This window comes from Hevea brasiliensis, chromosome 9 (assembly GCF_030052815.1).
Source record: "Hevea brasiliensis isolate MT/VB/25A 57/8 chromosome 9, ASM3005281v1, whole genome shotgun sequence".
In the NCBI taxonomy this organism is placed as follows: Eukaryota; Viridiplantae; Streptophyta; class Magnoliopsida; order Malpighiales; family Euphorbiaceae; genus Hevea; species Hevea brasiliensis.
In genome coordinates, this window is record NC_079501.1 from 92,211,976 (window position 1) to 92,230,037 (window position 18,062).

Consider the following 18,062-nt stretch of genomic DNA (forward strand, 5'->3'; position numbering starts at 1 on the left):
CATTCGATCCAGTCATTCACAGTCAGACTATCGAGCGATGCCATAATAAAATTGATGCGATCATCCTTTTACAGATTTCAACCTGGCTCTCAAATGCCACTGTATCCTTCGTCCAGACCAGGACTTTTAGTTTCTTTGCAAAATTCAAAGTTCATTTAAAATTTTCTTTTTTACTCCTCGTAGGAAAAACAACATTGCTTCGAACAAGGCAAGTCTGACCAAGCACGCGATTCAACCCCAGCGAGTGTACTTAACAAGATCTCGAACAAGAAAACTAATGGAAGACCAGGAACAAGTACAGAACCTACAGGGCAAGTGTGCGAACTAAAAGACCGAGTTTGAACTTATGAAACTGATGAGGGAGATGTCCCAAAATAAGCCAGCTTCAGACCTTAACCTACCATTACCTCCCCCACCTCCTACAACGGTTGATTCTCACTACGCTTCAACCTCTTTCACTTTCTAGCCACCAGTCCAGGATCCGACGGTCACTGTCAATCCGCTTCCACTAAATAATGAACCTCCTTTCTCTTATTACCCAACCATCCTGAATGCCGAACCATCCCTTTCGGTCCCGAACCCTCCAATTCATTCTCGCCTCATTTCCATGGGGAGTACCTCACACAATAGGAGGAAAGTAAGATGAGAGAAAATGAGAAGTCATCCGCTGGAAGAGAGATTGAGAGCTATAGAGGGCCTGAATATGTATGGCTCAGTTGACGTGGCATCACTAAGATTAGTACCGGATGTGGTGGTGCTGCCCAAATTCAAGGTCCCCGATTTTGACAAGTATACTGGGAATTCGGACCCTCGAATTCATTTGGCCACCTATATTGCCAAGATGTCCTTTATGACAGATGATGACAGACTGTTAATCCACTTCTTTCACGAGAGCCTCTCTGGAGCGACCACGAGGTGGTGCGTTGATTAGATGTATGCATCGCGCTCTGAAGGATTTAGCTGAGGCCTTTTTGAAGCAGTACAAATTTAATTGCGATGTGGCCCCCACAAGGAGGGATCTTCAAAACCTGGTACAGAGAGACAGGGAAAGCTTCAAGGAGTATGCCCAGAGGTGGAGAGAAAAGGCGGCAGAAGTACACCCTCCGGTGACTGACAATGAGCTGTGCTTTCTGTTCATTGAGACTTTGAAAGCCCCTTATTTCAATTTGATGATTGGGAACACTTCCAATAGCTTCTCTGACATCATTCAGGCCGGTGAAAGAATAGAGGCCAATTTAAGAATGGGACGGTTGCAGGAGTTAGCTGAGAACCCCGCGAAGAAGACTGCCAGCTTTGGCAAGAAGAAGGAGGGTGATGTGCATTCCGTCACCCGTCAAAATGATTATTCCCCATTCCCTCAAAACAATTATCGGCCATATCCTCCCCCTCATGGCCAAACAGTCGCAAACATTTCGCCTCCTTTTCCTAACCATCCACACCCACGCCCCCAATATCCCCCGCCTACAAATTACCAACCAAGACCACCTCCTCCTCCTGCTCAACCAAGACCACCACAAAACAACCCAAGACCCCCAAGAAACCCTGATCCACCTCTTCCCCTCCCACTTATTGAAATATACCGATACCTTGTCGGTATAAATCAGATTGTACCGGTTCCCCTAGACCCAATCCAGCCACCATACCCTAGTTGGTATGATGCCACTGCCCGTTGTGAATACCATGGAGGGGCACAAGGGCATTCTACTGATAACTGCGGGGCACTCAGAGGAAGGGTGCACGCTTTGATTCGAAACGGATGGTTGAAGATTGAGGGAAATGGATCCCTCCTTAATATTGCCTCAAACCCATTGCCCAACCATAATACGGGTAATGGCGTAAATATGATAGAACCTGGCAGAGAAGGGTCGATACCGGAGGTAGACGAGCTCATCCCTCACTTCGAGTGGATTTTTGCCGTGGCAGTAAGAGAAGGCTATCTTCGCCCCCAGATATCAGCGTCGATAAGGGATACAGGATGTCCTTACCATGGAGGGGCATCGGATCATGAGCTGCAGGATTGTGAGGAATTCAAGCACGAGGTTCAGAACTTGTTATCCCTCAAGGTTCTAAGATGCCTGACAACGTCAAAGACAGAAGGGGGAGTGAACACTACCAGATATAGCCAAAATGCTCCCACCCCTAAACCCAGAATCACTTTCTCACCCCCGATAGCCTCACCACCAGTAACGGTTATCCGAGCCCCATCTCAGCTCCCTGTTACCAACACCCACGCCATACCTTGGAACTACAATTTCCAAGTCTTCACCCAAGAAGCATCAAGCAGTACACCGGCTCCTATCCTTGCTTCACCCCCGGCACCTCCTAAGCCATGTTTCACTCCTCATGCACACTTTCAGATGACTTATGCTGGACCTGCCACCAGTGCTACTCCCCAAACCAGTCCTCAGCCCGTTATCGCAACAAAGCCCTCTCCACCTGAGCAAGAAATCGAGTTTATAACTCGAAGTGGGAGGTGTTACGGGAACGAAGAAAGAGAAAAGAGAAAAGGGAAAGTAAAAATGGGAGAGTCATCAAGAAATACAGAAGAGGAGGTTGAGAAAGCAGGGGAAGTAGACCCTGCTGAACATAAAGAAGAGGAAGAACTGCTGCTCCAAATAATGAAACAGAGTGAGTATGATGTAGTGGAGCAGTTAAGGAAGACACCTGCCAGAATTTCACTGTTATCACTGATCCTGAGCTCGGAAGTTCACCGACAAGCCTTGCAGAGAATCCTGGATCAGGCCTTTGTTAGCCCCGACATCACACCGGGGCAGTTTGAAAAGATAGTGGGACAAATCCAGGCATCTAGTTTCGTTACTTTCTCGGAGGACGAGATAGACCCTGCAGGTTTAAGGCACACTAAGGCTCTACATGTAACAGTGAAGTGTAAGGGCTGTACAGTGGCCAAGGTCCTCATCGATAACGGATCAGCCCTCAATGTACTGCCTAGCGCTACCTTAGCCAGGCTGCCGGTCGACCAATCGTATATACGTCAGAGTGCTATGGTGGTAAGAGCCTTTGACGGTACCAGGAGAGAGGTGCTGGGAGACATTGACTTGCCAATCCAAGTCGGCGCATGTACTTTCAACGTCACGTTTCAGGTGATGAACATTGAGCCGGCCTACACTATGTTGTTGGGGAGGCCATGGATCCATTCGGCAAATGCTGTTCCTTCAACTTTGCACCAGAAAATAAAATACATTAAGGACGGCAAAATCGTCACTGTAAGGGGTGAAGAAGCCATATTGGTCACCAAGCCGCAATCACTTCCTTATGTGGAAGCGGCCGAGGAGTCGTTGGAGAGTTCTTTCTAGGCCCTTGAGTTATAAGATACCGGGAAGGAGGGGGCTATGGCTATGGTGGCCAAAGTAATGTCAAGAAATGGGTATCAAGAAGGCAAAGGCTTGGGCACCGCACTGCAAGGAATCGTAGAACCCATACCGGCTATTCAGAAGGTAGGCCGTTGCGGATTGGGTTATGAGGAAGATGCCCTCATGGATGGGCGATTCTGGATGAGGAAAATGCTCCGGGATCAAAGGTTCGATCGGAAAATGGGAAAGACGAAGGTAGTCCCGAGAATCACGGAGATCTTCACTAAACCGGTCATTCAAAATCCGGAAAATGAAGAAGAATCACCTGATGACCCATCCATCGATGTCATTCACCTGGGTTCCTTCTACGAAGCCCTGGTCTCACCAAAGGATCGAGGGGCAAGAATCGACAAGCTCGACGGGAGGACATCCCTGTACTCAATTTCGAGTAAAGTACCTTTGGTTATCTACACTTGATCATTTTGTCCATGGTGACAAGTGTAATACTGTAAATGGACCTTTTTCTTATGGCATAAACGTTAATGAATTAATAGCGCATTTTAAAATCCAATTCTCTCTTTCTTTCCTTTTGAATTTCATCCTTATAATATATTCTATTTTCATTCATTCAGGACCATTCATCAATTAACACATAATAATCCAATAGACTCAGAAATTCCTCTGGTTAATTTTGAAATCCCCATAACTGCCATTACTTCAAGTAATTCTGAGGAAGACCTTCCAGAAGAAAGCAATGAAAAGGATGAACCCTCCCTAGTGCCTTGTGGAGACAAAACGCACACCATAAATCTAGGCACAGAAGAAGTAAAAAGGGAACTTAAGGTAGTGGAGAGTGAAGAATTGGGAGATATGATCAGTCTGCTTAAAGAATTCCTCGATGTATTTTCCTGGAGCTATGATGATATGGTGGGTTTGGATCCCCAGATAGTGACGCACAAAATTCCCTTAATTCCAGGAACGATTCCGGTGAAGCAGAAACTAAGGAGAATGAATCCCGACACACTGCTCAAGGTTCGGGATGAAGTCAAGAAACAGTATGACGCTGGGTTCCTGGAAGTGGTCAAATATCCCTAATGGGTAGCTAACGTCGTCCCAGTGATGAAGAAGGATGGGAGAGTCAGGGTGTGCGTTGACTACAGGGATCTTAATAAAGCAAGCTTGAAAGACGATTTCCCTCTCCCTCACATTGATGTGTTAGTTGACAATGCTGCGGGATTGAGCAGGTGTTCGTGTATTGATGGGGCATCAGGGTACAATCAGATCCCGATGGACGAGGAAGACAAGGATAAAACTGCTTTCATCACTCAATGGGGAGTATTCTGCTATCGAGTCATGCCTTTCGGGTTGAAGAATGCTGGTGCTACTTAATAATACAAGAATGGTCACATTATTCCACGATATGATGCATAAAGAAGTGGAAGTGTATGTGGATGATATGATCATTAAATCCAGGGGAGAAGAAAGCCACGTACAGGTAATGAGAAAAGTATTCGAAAGGCTCAGGAAATACCAGCTGAAACTGAACCCTGCCAAATGCATATTCGGAGCGAGATCAGGAAAGTTGTTGGGATTCATAGTAAGCGGGAAAGGGATAGAAGTAGATCCAGATAAAGTTCGAGCTATTCAAGAAATGCCCTCCCCAAGAACAGAAAGGAAGGTGCGCAGTTTTCTGGGAAAGTTGAACTACATTTCGAGATTTATTTCTAATCTCACTGCCAAAGCTGAGCCTATTTTTAGACTACTCCGGAAGAACAACTCTACCCAATGGGATTCAGTTTGCCAAGAGGCTTTTGAGAAAATCAAGCAGTACTTGTCCAACCCACCAGTATTGGTTCCACCTGTGGCGGGCAGGCCTCTGATCCTGTATATGGCAGTCCAGCAGAACTCGATGGGATGTGTTTTATGACAACATGATGATACCGGCCGAAAGGAGAGGGCTATTTATTACCTGAGCAAGAAGTTCAATGATTGTGAGTCAAGGTACTCTTTCTTAGAAAAGACTTGCTGCGCGTTAGCCTGGACAGCAAACCGCCTCAAGCACTACATGTTGAATCACAAGACATGGCTCATTTCCAAGATGGATCCTATCAAGTACGTATTCGAAAGCCCATTCGTGCCGGGTAGGATAGCTAAGTGGCAGGTTATACTCTCCCAATATGACATAGTCTATATGACCCGGAAAGCGGTGAAAGGTAGCGTGATCGCTGACCTCCTGGCAGAAAATCCTATCCAGGATTATGAAGCTCTGGATTTTGAGTTCCCTGATGAGCATATTAATGAAGTAGACTGCGAAGAAGGGGGGCCAGCCGATGTATAGGAAATGTATTTCGACAGAGCTGTCAATTTGTCCGGTAATGGGATTGGAGCTGTGTTGATATCCCCGGAGGGGAAACACTTTCCGATAGCTGTCAAGTTGAGATTTGACTGCACCAACAACGTCGCGGAATACGAAGCTTGTGTAATGGGTCTACAGGCTGCCATCGAAATGAAAATCAGGAAGTTGGAGGTATATGGAGACTCAGCCCTGATTATTTATCAAGTCAAAGGAGAATGGCAAACTAAGGATCCCAAGCTAATCCCATATCAGAAGTACTTACTAGAGCTGATTAAGAAATTCGAAGAAATCTCTTTCACCCATCTTAGTAGAGACAAGAATCAATTTGCTGATGCTTTAGCTACTCTAGCCGTTATGGCCCAAATCGAAGAAGGGCAGGAGATTCAGATGTTGAAGATTAGGGCAAGAAGTGAGCCAGCTTATTGCTTCATGATTGAAGAAGAGCCCGATCGAAAGCCTTGGTATCATGACATCCTGGCCCACTGTAGAACCAGAGAATTCCCTTTGGGGGCAAGCAGAAATGAAAAGAGGATGCTTCGAAGATTAGCATTGGGTTACTTCCCCAGTGGTGAAACCCTATACAAGAGAGGGTCCGACGGTGAGCTATTAAGATGTGTGGATGCAGAAGAGGCAAAGAAAATCCTTTTTGAGACTCATGAAGGAAATTGTGCAACCCATGCCAATGGGCACATGATGGCTAAGCAAATCATGCGACGGGGATATTTTTGGACTACAATGGAAAAGGACTGCATCGAATATTTCCGAAAATGCCATAAGTGTCAGATCTAGCCGGTCCGATAAATGTGCCTCCTCATAAGCTGTTCAACCTCGTCTCACCATGGCCATTCGCAATGTGGGGCATCGATGTGATTGGTCCCATCAATCCCAAGGCATCCAATGGGCACAGATTCATCCTTGTAGCCATCGACTATTTCTCCAAGTGGGTCGAGGCGACATCCTATGCGCACATCGCACAGAATACGTTTCTCAAATTCTTCAGAAACAATATTATCTGTAGGCATGGCCTCCCTAATGAAATCGTCACTGACAACGCCAAGAATCTGAATGGTCCAAAGATTCAAAAATTGTGTGATCAATACAAAATCCGACACCTCAATTCCTCCCCATACCGGCCCCAGATGAATGGAGCGGTGGAAGCTGCAAACAAAAATCTCAAGAGGATAATTCGGAAAATGACGGTCACGTATAGGGATTGGCATGATATGCTCCCCTACGCTCTTCACGCATACCGAACTTCCGTGAGAACCTCAACCGGGGCAAGTCCATACTTGCTGGTTTACGGCATGGAAGCAGTATTGCCTATTGAAGTTGAAATTCCTTCCCTAAGGATTCTGAAGGAGTCAGGAATTGATGAGTCAGAATGGATCCAGTCAAGGTTGGATCAGTTAAACTTGCTTGATGAGAAAAGGTTAGCAGCAGCATGTCATGGGCAGTTATACCAGATGAGAATGGCTAGAGCATTTGACAAAAATGTTCGCCCGTGTGAATTCCAACCCGGAGACCTAGTTCTGAAGAAAGTGCTGCCGAATCAAAACGATCCCCGGGGCAAATGGTCACCAACCTACGAAGGACCCTATGTGGTTAAAAAGGCATTTTCCGGAGGAGCCTTGATCTTGACCCACATGGACGGTGAAGAGTTTCTGAGACCTGTGAATGCTGACACCGTCAAGAGATACTATGCCTGACAAAACCAAAAAAAAAACAAAAAAAATAGTAGTAGGAGTGAAAACCCGAAAGGGCGCTCCTAGCAAAATGTGTGAAAGAAGGCGAAAACCCCGAAGGGGCGCTTTCTGTAAAATGAGTGAAAGATGAAAACCCGAAAGGGCGTCTTAAAAGAGATACTATGCCAAAAAAAAAAAAAAAAATCTAGGGGTGAAAACCCGAAAGGGCATCCCAAGAACCAAAAGGGAGAAATAAGAAAAGAAGCATGAGGCCGAGAAGGGAAATAAACCGTCGTGACATGAGGCTTCAGAGAACTCGAAATAATGGCAGTTAAGGGATTTCAGAACCAGCCACAAGAAATATGTGAGATCTATCCTTGTACCCTTCCTCTTTGAAACTCTATCTTTGTTTTTATTAAAACCATAATAAAGTCATACTTCATTCCTTATGCTTCTATCTTTCTCTTATATTTATTCTTTAACATTATCCCTTTGCAATCTAGTTATTTAATGCGCTATTAATTAGTTAAAATTTTTTCCATAAGATTAGGATTTAACAAATTGATAACCTCACGTACTTTACTATGAGATTTACAGGGAATGAACCAAAAAAAAAAAAAAAAAAAAACTAGAGGTGAAAACCCGAAAGGGCATTTCTAGTCATATACACGAAGGAAAAGTGAAAACCCGCAAGGGCGCTTTTTCGGGGAAAAGTCGAAAACAAAAAAGGGGCATTCGAAGAAATGGAGGTCATGGGTCAAGTCTTGCAACTCGTCCTCCATTAATCTTTGGCCTTCGGGTTTCTGTTAAGTACACTTCATTGGGGAAGAACTTCTTGTGTCCGGATCAGGCTTGCTTTGTGAGTACAATTTAAATTTCCTGCTGATTTTAATTTCCTGCAATTTAAATTTCCTGTTATCAACCTCTGGTTCCTTGATCTAAGTTGATTTTAATTTCCCGCATTTAAATTTCCTGTTATCAACCTCTGGTTCCTTGATCTAAGTTGATTTTAATTTCCCGCATTTAAATTTCTGTTATCAACCTCTGGTTCCTTGATCTAAGTTGATTTTAATTTCTTGCAATTTACATTTCTTGCTATCAACCTCTGGTTCCTTGATCTAAGTTGATTTTAATTTCCCGCATTTAAATTTCCTGTTATCAACCTCTGGTTCCTTGATCTAAGTTGATTTTAATTTCTTGCAATTTACATTTCCTGCTATCAACCTCTGGTTCCTTGATCTAAGTTGATTTTAATTTCCTGCAATTTAAATTTCCTGTTATCAACCTCTGGTTCCTTGATATAAGTTGATTTTAATTTCCCGCATTTAAATTTCCTGTTATCAACCTCTGGTTCCTTGATCTAAGTTGATTTTAATTTCCCGCATTTAAATTTCCTGTTATCAACCTCTGGTTCCTTGATCTAAGTTGATTTTAATTTCCTGCAATTTACATTTCCTGCTATCAACCTCTGGTTCCTCGATCTAAGTTGATTTTAATTTCCCGCATTTAAATTTCCTGTTATCAACCTCTGGTTCCTTGATCTAAGTTGATTTTAATTTCCTGCAATTTACATTTCCTGTTATCAACCTCTGGTTCCTTGATCTAAGTTGATTTTAATTTCTAGCAATTTAAATTTCCTGTTGTCAACCTCTGGTTCCTTGATCCAAGTTGATTTTAATTTTCTGCCTATTTCTAGGTCACTGATTTAGGTATGCTTTAGTTCCCTAACTTCGAGCACTTAATCGTCCAAAATATGGGTCTGAATCTTTACATAATTCCTACATGGAATTTTTTTTTCCTTAATAAAAATTATGTAAAGAGGGGCAGCTGTCGACACCATATTTTGGCCGATCCCCAGAATCAACAAACTTCGAAACCGATCCCTAGCACTAAGTCTCTCCTCGCCATCTAACCACGGTTCCGATCTCTCTTCACAGAAAATTGGATCAATGCTAAGTCCTCATATCAGTCAAAGCCTTACCGGTCTCTCAAATCATTCACCGATCTCTCAATCCCATTGTCAAATATCCTGACCAGTTAACTACATTCCCGATCTCTCTTGTCAGACGAAATTGAACTAACACTAAGAACCTTGCTGCCAGTATTTATGGTCGACCTCTCTTTTAAAAGTTTAGGAATAATCAAGCTAAGGTTCTAATCCGGTTTAATGAAGATCCCGATCTTAGATGTTCAAGCCAAAATTTTCAATTAAGTTCCGTTTAGCAATCTCATGCATGTTGTATTTTCCGATCTCTCACACTTAGGACAATAATAGTTTTCAGTTATTTCATTATACTCAGACAATCAAGTGTTTAGAAATTTTTCGATCACAACCATTCATCGAACAAAAAGGCATTCTATTTCATTTCATTGCAAAATTTGTACAAGTTATCCCCCAGCCTGATCTACATTTCGCTCCTCCTCTCCCTCCTCTTCACTATCCTCACCCTCACCCCCGGGAGCCAGGTCGGCCATCCAAGAGAAGTCCTCTTCTGGGTAACGCTTCTGGAATTCGGCCAAGAGGTCCTTGTGAGCATTCACATAGGCACCGGCTATTCCCGTCACCATTTCTTTGTCTTTTGCCTTAAGCTCCTCGATAAGTTGAGCGACCTGAGAAGCTTCGTTGGCCCGAAGCGCCTGGACTTCCCCGAGAGCACGATCCTTTTCAGCCAGAACATGATTCGGCGCCGTGTCTTCATAGAACTTCGCCCGCCCCTCAACTTGAGATATGTAATCCTGAGCGGATGCGAGTTGGGATCGGAGGGAAGCCCCTTCCTGATTCTTCTTCTCGACCTCCTTACCCAGGCGATGAGCCTTTTCCCGGACTATGGTCTGGTTTACCAGACACTCCACATTCAGGCTCATGGATCGAGTCAAGATACCGTCAAGGCTGTCTGGGGATAGCCTGTCCCGATCCTCTCGAAGGCAAATGGAAGATCCCAAGACTTTGGCAAAATCGGGGTTCTCCCGAACAGTTCGGTTATTCTCCAAACAAGCGATCAGCGTTTGAGCGCCGCAAGAGGGGGGCCTCGCAGAAGAGCGGGAAGGGCCCCTTTCTGTGCTTGGAGCAATTGGAGGAGGTGGAGGCGGCTCTGCCTGTTGAGGAGGAGATCGGACAGCTTCAGTGATCGACGGCCCCAAAGGTCGGGGCGGGTCCCCTTGTACCTCCCTAGGTTCATGACCGAGTGTTCGAAGCATTTCCGAACGCTTCATCTCCTTTATTTTCCGGGAGATCTCTCTTTCTTTCTTCCGCTTCCTGGAACCCTCACCACCCACCATACCTGCACAAAGAAGAGGTCAGTGAGATCGCTAAGGTCCTGAGATCTGAGAAGTAGAAAATACCAGTGCCAAGGTCAGAGAGCGGAAGTTCGCGATCATGACCGGTAAGCAGCTGTATGGTCCAATGGTGCACTCGGCCACCGTGATCTAAACAGAATACTTTTGAGTGGCAGCCTGATTCTTCAGATCCATCACTATTAAGCTTTCCTCCTGGTTCAGGGTAATGCGCTTCGGAAGCAAGGGCCCCTGGTGCCACCAGCTACGGGGGAAGTCCTCAAAGCAGGTCGGATTTTTGCTCCTCAGGATAAAGAAGCGATTTTTTCAATTTTTAAGGGAGGAGGGCAGATCGGTGAAGAGCTCACAATGAGGCATCGCCTGAAAGAACCAGTGCTCGTCGTCCTTTCGGTGAGTTAGCCTGTGCAGTTCGGCAAACACCTTAGCCGTAGGTCTGATTCCCTTAGCTCGGCATAGGCCTCGGAAGGCTACTAAGATCCACCACGAGTTAGGGTGAACTTGAGCAATGCACACTCGGTGAAGTTTTAGGACCTCCTTGAAGAAGTCATCCAGAGGGAACCGAAGACCGGCCTTTAACTGTTCCTCGTACACCATAACCATGTCATTCTCTTCAAAGAAGTGATCGGCTCGGTGATCGCCGTGACACCGGATAAGTTCGTACGAATTAGGACGAATATTGTAATCCTGGCTAAACGATTGCAGATCGGATTCTTACAAGATCGATGGCAGCTCGTCCATAGGGAGATTCTCCCTCCCTGAAGAAGGTGCGTGCCTTGATGGTCCGATCCGCCCCCGAGCTGGAACGGAGACCCTAGGAGGTTCTTGTTGAACGCTTGGCCCGACTACCTCTTCTTCATCGGACGACCACGAGAATTGAATGGACGGAGGGCTCGTCGCTCTCTGACCTTCGGCACCGCTCATTTTCAAAGAAAATAAAGAATTTAAACAAAAAAGAAGATCAAAGCCCTTACCGGAGTCTGATCGGCGTCGGAAGAACTTGAGAAAACGAGAGAACTTTGAAGTTGTGAGCAAGAGACTGAAATGACATACAGGAGCAAATGGCTAACCCCCCACCCCTATTTATACTCGTCCGAGCATTTAATGCTCACGGGGTTCCAGGCAGTGCATCGGTTAATGGGACTCGCCAGCTGTTCTGACACGTTTCTCAAACATTCCGAATTACATAAAGAGATCGGTTAACTAGAGATCGGCATATTAAGTTGAATATTTTGAATAAAGGATCAGTTAAGAGTCGTTTCGTTAGGAACCAGATCGAACAAATATATCAGAGATCGAAAAATAATCAATAAGATGATAATTGACAAAATAAAATTTTTATTTCCAAAAGATCGGATTACATCATTTGGGCGATCTTTAGGGATCGGATTACGATAAAGGTCTAACTACATCATTTGGGCGATCTCTAGAGACCGGTGGAACATCCTATCTAAAAGGCCTATGTCAAAGCCTAGTCTCGTGGCTGAATCAAAAGATGTGTTGGACCAGGAGACCGGCTATTGACAACGGATAGATGTACAGCTCAGATGGGGTGACTATGACTCCCATGAAGATGAGAGACATCGTCATCGATGTTACCGCTCGAAACCGACCCGCTGTCGGAATACCCAATGTGGAGGAAAGACGCTGTCGGAACACCCAATGTGGTGAGAAGCCGAATAAACTCAGTTGAGCGACTCGAGACCGGCACGATCAAGGTCCGCAATCCAGATCGGTCAATTGATCCAGTTCTCTCACCATCATCAGACAAGGTTATTCGATCACCGGGATCGTAAATTTTCAGTCGGTGAGTAAAAAAGTCCATCGGAAAGAGATCAAAAGCCACAGCCGTAGCCGAAATTACTGCCGGAACAGTTAAAACAAGAAAGAAAAAGCAAGAAAGGAAAATCGAATGAAAGGGTTCCTTCTGTCAGGGGTATATATAGGGGAAAACGGGCATTTATTCTTTGAGCGAAAACGGCGACGCCGAATCGAAAGGAATTAATGCTTTGACCGGACCAAGGCTGATTAAGGGATCGGAATAATAGAGATCGGAGGATGGGAGATCAGCATGAGAGATCAGAATAAGAGCGTGTCAAGAAGAGGGATCGGAAGACAAAAGGAATAAGACAAATCCCAAATAACCGTCGTCAGAATCAGAGCCGAGGTAGTTAAAGCGTGGCAGACGAGATCTCCACCGCACGCCTAAGAATTGCCCGCAATGCTGACAGGCGCTAGGGTATGTCATGACAGTCCTGTACATCCCAATCTCCACCGTTGATCTCACTTGTAAGGACAGACCCGGAACCCTTGGATCAAGAGAGAAGATGACAAGACCAGCGTCTTTCGCTCTTAACCCTCAGATCGTTCCGGACAAGAGGATTTAAGACCGTTAGATTGAACGAAGAAAAGGACAAATATTCTGGAGAGTAATCTCAGCCATTCATTTTGATTCTCTTTAATTCCTGAACATCCGATCATGTCTTTCGAAATCTTGACCCTCCATCGCCCTCAAAATAAATCCTGACCCTTCATGGGGAGCACCCGATCCCTATAAATACCTGTAAGAAAAACTGTTCAAGGGACGGAAGGACGGGTAAAAAAGAGAGGTAGTTATTATAGCGGAGGAACTCTGAAACTTCATTCAGTTTGTTACTCTGCTACTTGGAAGTGTTGATTAAAAAGACTTTTGAAACTAGTTTTCTGAAGTGTTTTCTTGAAAAGAATTCTGAATACTGGAACTCTACATTTTCAGTTTGTTCATTATCTGGTCACACTCTCACTTTCAGCCCTTTATCATCTCTGTTTTCATTCCCATTGTCCAAGCTCAACTTCATTCCACTCGGTTTTTATCTTAATCTAATCGCATTTTAGCTAAGCACCCTTCAGTTCACGACAAACATCAGCCCTCAGGCTAATCAATCCACTGCCTTATCATTATTTGTCACCCCGTAGTTATTTCAATAGATTTGGCTCCTCACAGGTAAGAGCTCATATTGCTGTTTTATTAACTGTTTACGTTTACTTTTCGCACTTTCTTTGTTCTTACGTATGCGATTTTCTCCGAGTTCATTTTGTGCAAAAGAATCCCAAAGAACGTTACTCTCAAATTATCTCTTTAGTGATCAGTCCATCATTTTATTAATCTTCGTCATTTCTGAATGCAAGTTTTCTAGCTCCTAGTAGCGTGTAAGTGGTTGGGTAAAACGTAGGTAACTGCAACTTAAGGGTCTCTTTTAAAAGAGAGAACCTGAATAACACGTCAGGAAAATAGCCAAACTATTAGGCTGACGTAAACGGCAATTCGGCAAGATACCATAAAGTGGAATAAAACCAAAGTAAACGAAACAGAATAGATCGGATATTAATAGGTATTGGTAAAATGACTACATGGAAGGTCGGTAAATCAAGTCTAGTATTCCCCGTTTAGTCACAAGGTATCAAGAAGCCTTATCCCCAGCATCTTTGAATGCCAGAATCCTTAGCTTTAGGCTCTTATGACATGTAGCTGAAATTAAAATTCGGGAGATCGGAAAAGTCCCTTTCAGGCTCTTGTTAATCTAAAAGAGATTGGAGGAGAGTTCTTATCCGGTCTCAACTCAAAACTTTAATAACTATTTAATAGAGATCGGAGGAGAGTTCTTATCCTATCTCAACTCAAAATTTTAATAACTATTTAATAGAGATCGGAGGAGGGTTCTTATCCGGTCTCAATTCAAAATTTTAATAAATATTTAATAGGGATCGGAGGAGAGTTCTTATCCGATTCTCAGCTCAAAATTTTAATAAGTACCTAAAAGAGATCGGAGGAGGGTTCTTATCCGATCTCCAATCAGAATTTTAATAAATAACTTAAAAAGAGATCGGAGGAGAGTTCTTATCCGATTCTCACACCAAATCTTAACCTGTACGCAAGATAATCCCAAAACCAAAAATGATTCGTGAGGTCAACTCACTAAGGTTGTCTCATTTACTTATGTATCTGGGTAATCCGAATTTAGTGAAAGATCAAATATTCCTTTTGTCAAAAGGATTAACATTTTCGTTCAAGTCCTCTTAACTAATTTATGAAGAACATGAAATTAAATCTACTTACCCTTATTAAGGGACGAGGTGGGGTGCCTAACACCTTCCCCACCCATTTATGGACCCTGAACCTAGAATCTCTGTCTTGAAGTGGTTTCATTTTTAATTTATCTTCTCAAATAGTTTTCTTTAGTTTCCCTCAAAACTAAGGTGGCGACTCCTCACTCTTTCCCACTTCGGTGAGTGATCGTCCAGGCGACCGCAAAATCCCTTGCGACACTAGTACTGTTCAGTGGTACCATTAATTTCATATTAATAGGATATTAGTCCCAATTTACATATTCATATCATTTTTAATATTTAATTAGCCTTATGAGTATTTTAATTACCATGTATAGCATTTTTCCCATAAACCCTTCTTTAGGTTCGTTTTGATGTATTATCTTTATCTAGGAATTTCGCTAGGTTAGGATGCCTATTTGGTCATATTTCCTTCACAATTGCTCCTCTATGTTTAAACTTGAATTTCAATTTTTGAATCACTCAATTTGGGTTTATAAAACTCAAGTTATGGTCAAAATACCATAACTGGTCCCTTTGCCTCTAAGCTGTCCAGAATTTACAATTCCTGGTCAATTTATGGTCATTTTTACTCTTTGGTTCCTTCACAAGATATGTTCCTCTATGTCTTAGGGACTCCCAGGTACAATTTCATAATTTTTTAAGCTTAGTATAGTGAGTTATGGTCAATGTATTGACCTAGACTCTTAATTCTATAAAGGCAATAATCAAACTTCAGGGCAGTATGTTTGACCCTCTTTTTAGGGTCTTTACACTTAGAATTTAGCAAAGGTGTCTAAATCAATGTTGTAGCCCTAAGTATCATGTTTCCAGATCATATTGGCAAATCTCAAATGGAATTTCCTAGTGGGAGTTATGGCCAAATGAACACACGGGTATCAAATGGCATTCTAGGTTCAACTTAATATTTTCCAGATTTCAATTCCTAAATTTGGCTAATATTATCCCTAGGATGCAATGGTTTTTAAAGCTTGGTCAAAACATAAAAATTATTTTGCTATGTCTTATAAAACTTTTGGCACTAGTTTCACTCAATTTGTATCTTTAGAGACCAAGTTATGACATTTTTGCCAAAACTGGTCAAGTATACCAAAGGAACAGTATTTTGGATAATTTCTGGGTTGGCAGTTTTAGTGACCCAACTTGTGCTAACAATTTAACTTGGTTAAAGGCAAAACTGGGTCAAGTGGTCTTCATGAAAAGTGTAGCCCTATGTCTAAGCTTTCCATTGATGTAAATTTTAGGTCATTTGGACTAGTATAGAGAGAGTTATGACCAAATGAACACGTACTGTTCATTTGGTCATTTTCTGGGTTTCAGTGTTTGGTCATCCGGGTTTGGGCAGAGAATTAGTCATAATTTTGACAAAATTTGGGCATAGTGTCTGCATGAAAAATGGGCTATTTTGAGTTTAATTTCACCTCCAATTGGTCTCATACTAATTAGAATCACACATTTTCAATTATAGGTCAATAAACCCACTGGACTCATTGAGTCCAGACCTGCAGAAAATTGAACACTCCCAATATCTCAATTCCTCCAACTTTGTTACTTCAATTTGCATGAAATACACTTCTATAAGTAACAATCTCAACTCAATAGGTCAATTTCAAGTATTTACACAAAGTCCTCAAGCATTTACACAACCCTAGTTTTCAAAGTTTCAAATTTACACAAACACTACACAATCAAACACCCAAACATTTCAACTCATCACACATTCTCATGGAACCATTTTTTATCACTTAAAAGCAACAAACTTCAAGTTTCATGGCTGCCAAAAATTTAAGGGTTCTTTCCTCAAGATTTTCTTTTTATTTCATGCACATTTTTACTTGATTTAGCATGATATTCATGCTTAAAGAAGAGATTAAAAGTTTAAAGCACTAACCTTTTTAGGTGTCTTGCAAAACTTTAATTTTCTTGTTTCTTTTTAATATCTCTAGCTTCCTTAGGGTGTGGAGAGTATTTTTTTGTGAAGTGGGCTATGGGTTTTGGTGTGTGGAAGCTTGGGAAATCAAGCTTGGAAGCTTAACAACAATGGAGGAAATGGGGAGGAGGTGTGCCGGCTCCAAGGGGAAAGAGAGAGAAGAAGTGGAGGTGGAAGATGAAAGTGGGTGGAAGCTTGTCTTGTAGTATGTATTTATATTTTTATTTTTATTTTTTTGAATTTTTCCTAAGCTTTTTCTTTTCTTTTCTTCTTCTTTTCTTTTCTTTTTCTTCCTAATTGAATTCATAAGGTTTTAATTTATTTTAATTATTTTAATTCTCTCAAATTTTAATTTGACATGTAGGTCAAAATTCAACTCTAGGGATGAAATGATCAAAATGGGGTTAGTAGTGCATATTAGATTATTTTTATTATTTTTGTACCAATTTATAAATTCTCTAAATTTTAGTTTATTTTTCTCTAAATTTTTCTTATATTTTCTTAACATTTATTTCTTCAATTTCTATGTGTAGTTCCAGACATTTTAACTGTCCGAACAGACATTAGTCGTCGGAACAGTAAAATGTACGGACTATCTATGATGAGGCGTTACACTAAGTAATAAGGTAAATAAGTTTTGTTATTTGAAATAGCTAATAACAATGGAACAGATTTTAGATTTAAAAAGTTTCGAATATAAAATTTAAATAGAATTCAATCGATAAAATAGAAAATAGTCTCATTATTTTTTTTTCCTTATAATTATTTTAAAGATTTAATGGCTAATATTATGATTTTTGAAGAAATTATCAATTTTAATTAATCTTTCTTTTTAATCGATTATAAACTCTCAAACAAAGGAAAAATTAGTTTTGCTCATTTATGGAAATTTGCTAGAGGCTTTTCCTTTGATTTGAACTCAAGGGAAGTTCTTACTTAAATCTGATATATTATGGATAATAATTAAATCTGATCTATTATGGATAAAAACATAAACATGTAAGATCTCCATTATATATTTTGTATTTTTAGTCGATAATAGATAAGTTTAGACAAGAAAATTCCTAAATCCATAATTAATAGGATATAGTAGGTATTTAGGTGAACTACTTTTATGAAAGAACATGTTCTTTTCTCTCTTTGCTAGATTTGTGAAATTACATACACTTTCCCTTTGTGGTATTTCAACTTTTAAATCAGAGTGCACAGCCAAACACATGGAGAGAAATTTAAATTTGGCACCTTGCATAAGAAAAGAATAAGATAAGATTTTTATTTTCTTTTTTTAATACTTTTCAACTATTTGGTAAAAAAAGAACTTTTCAACTAAAAAGTTTAAATTTTTTTAAATAACAAAATTTAAAACTTTGTTTGTTTCATAAAAA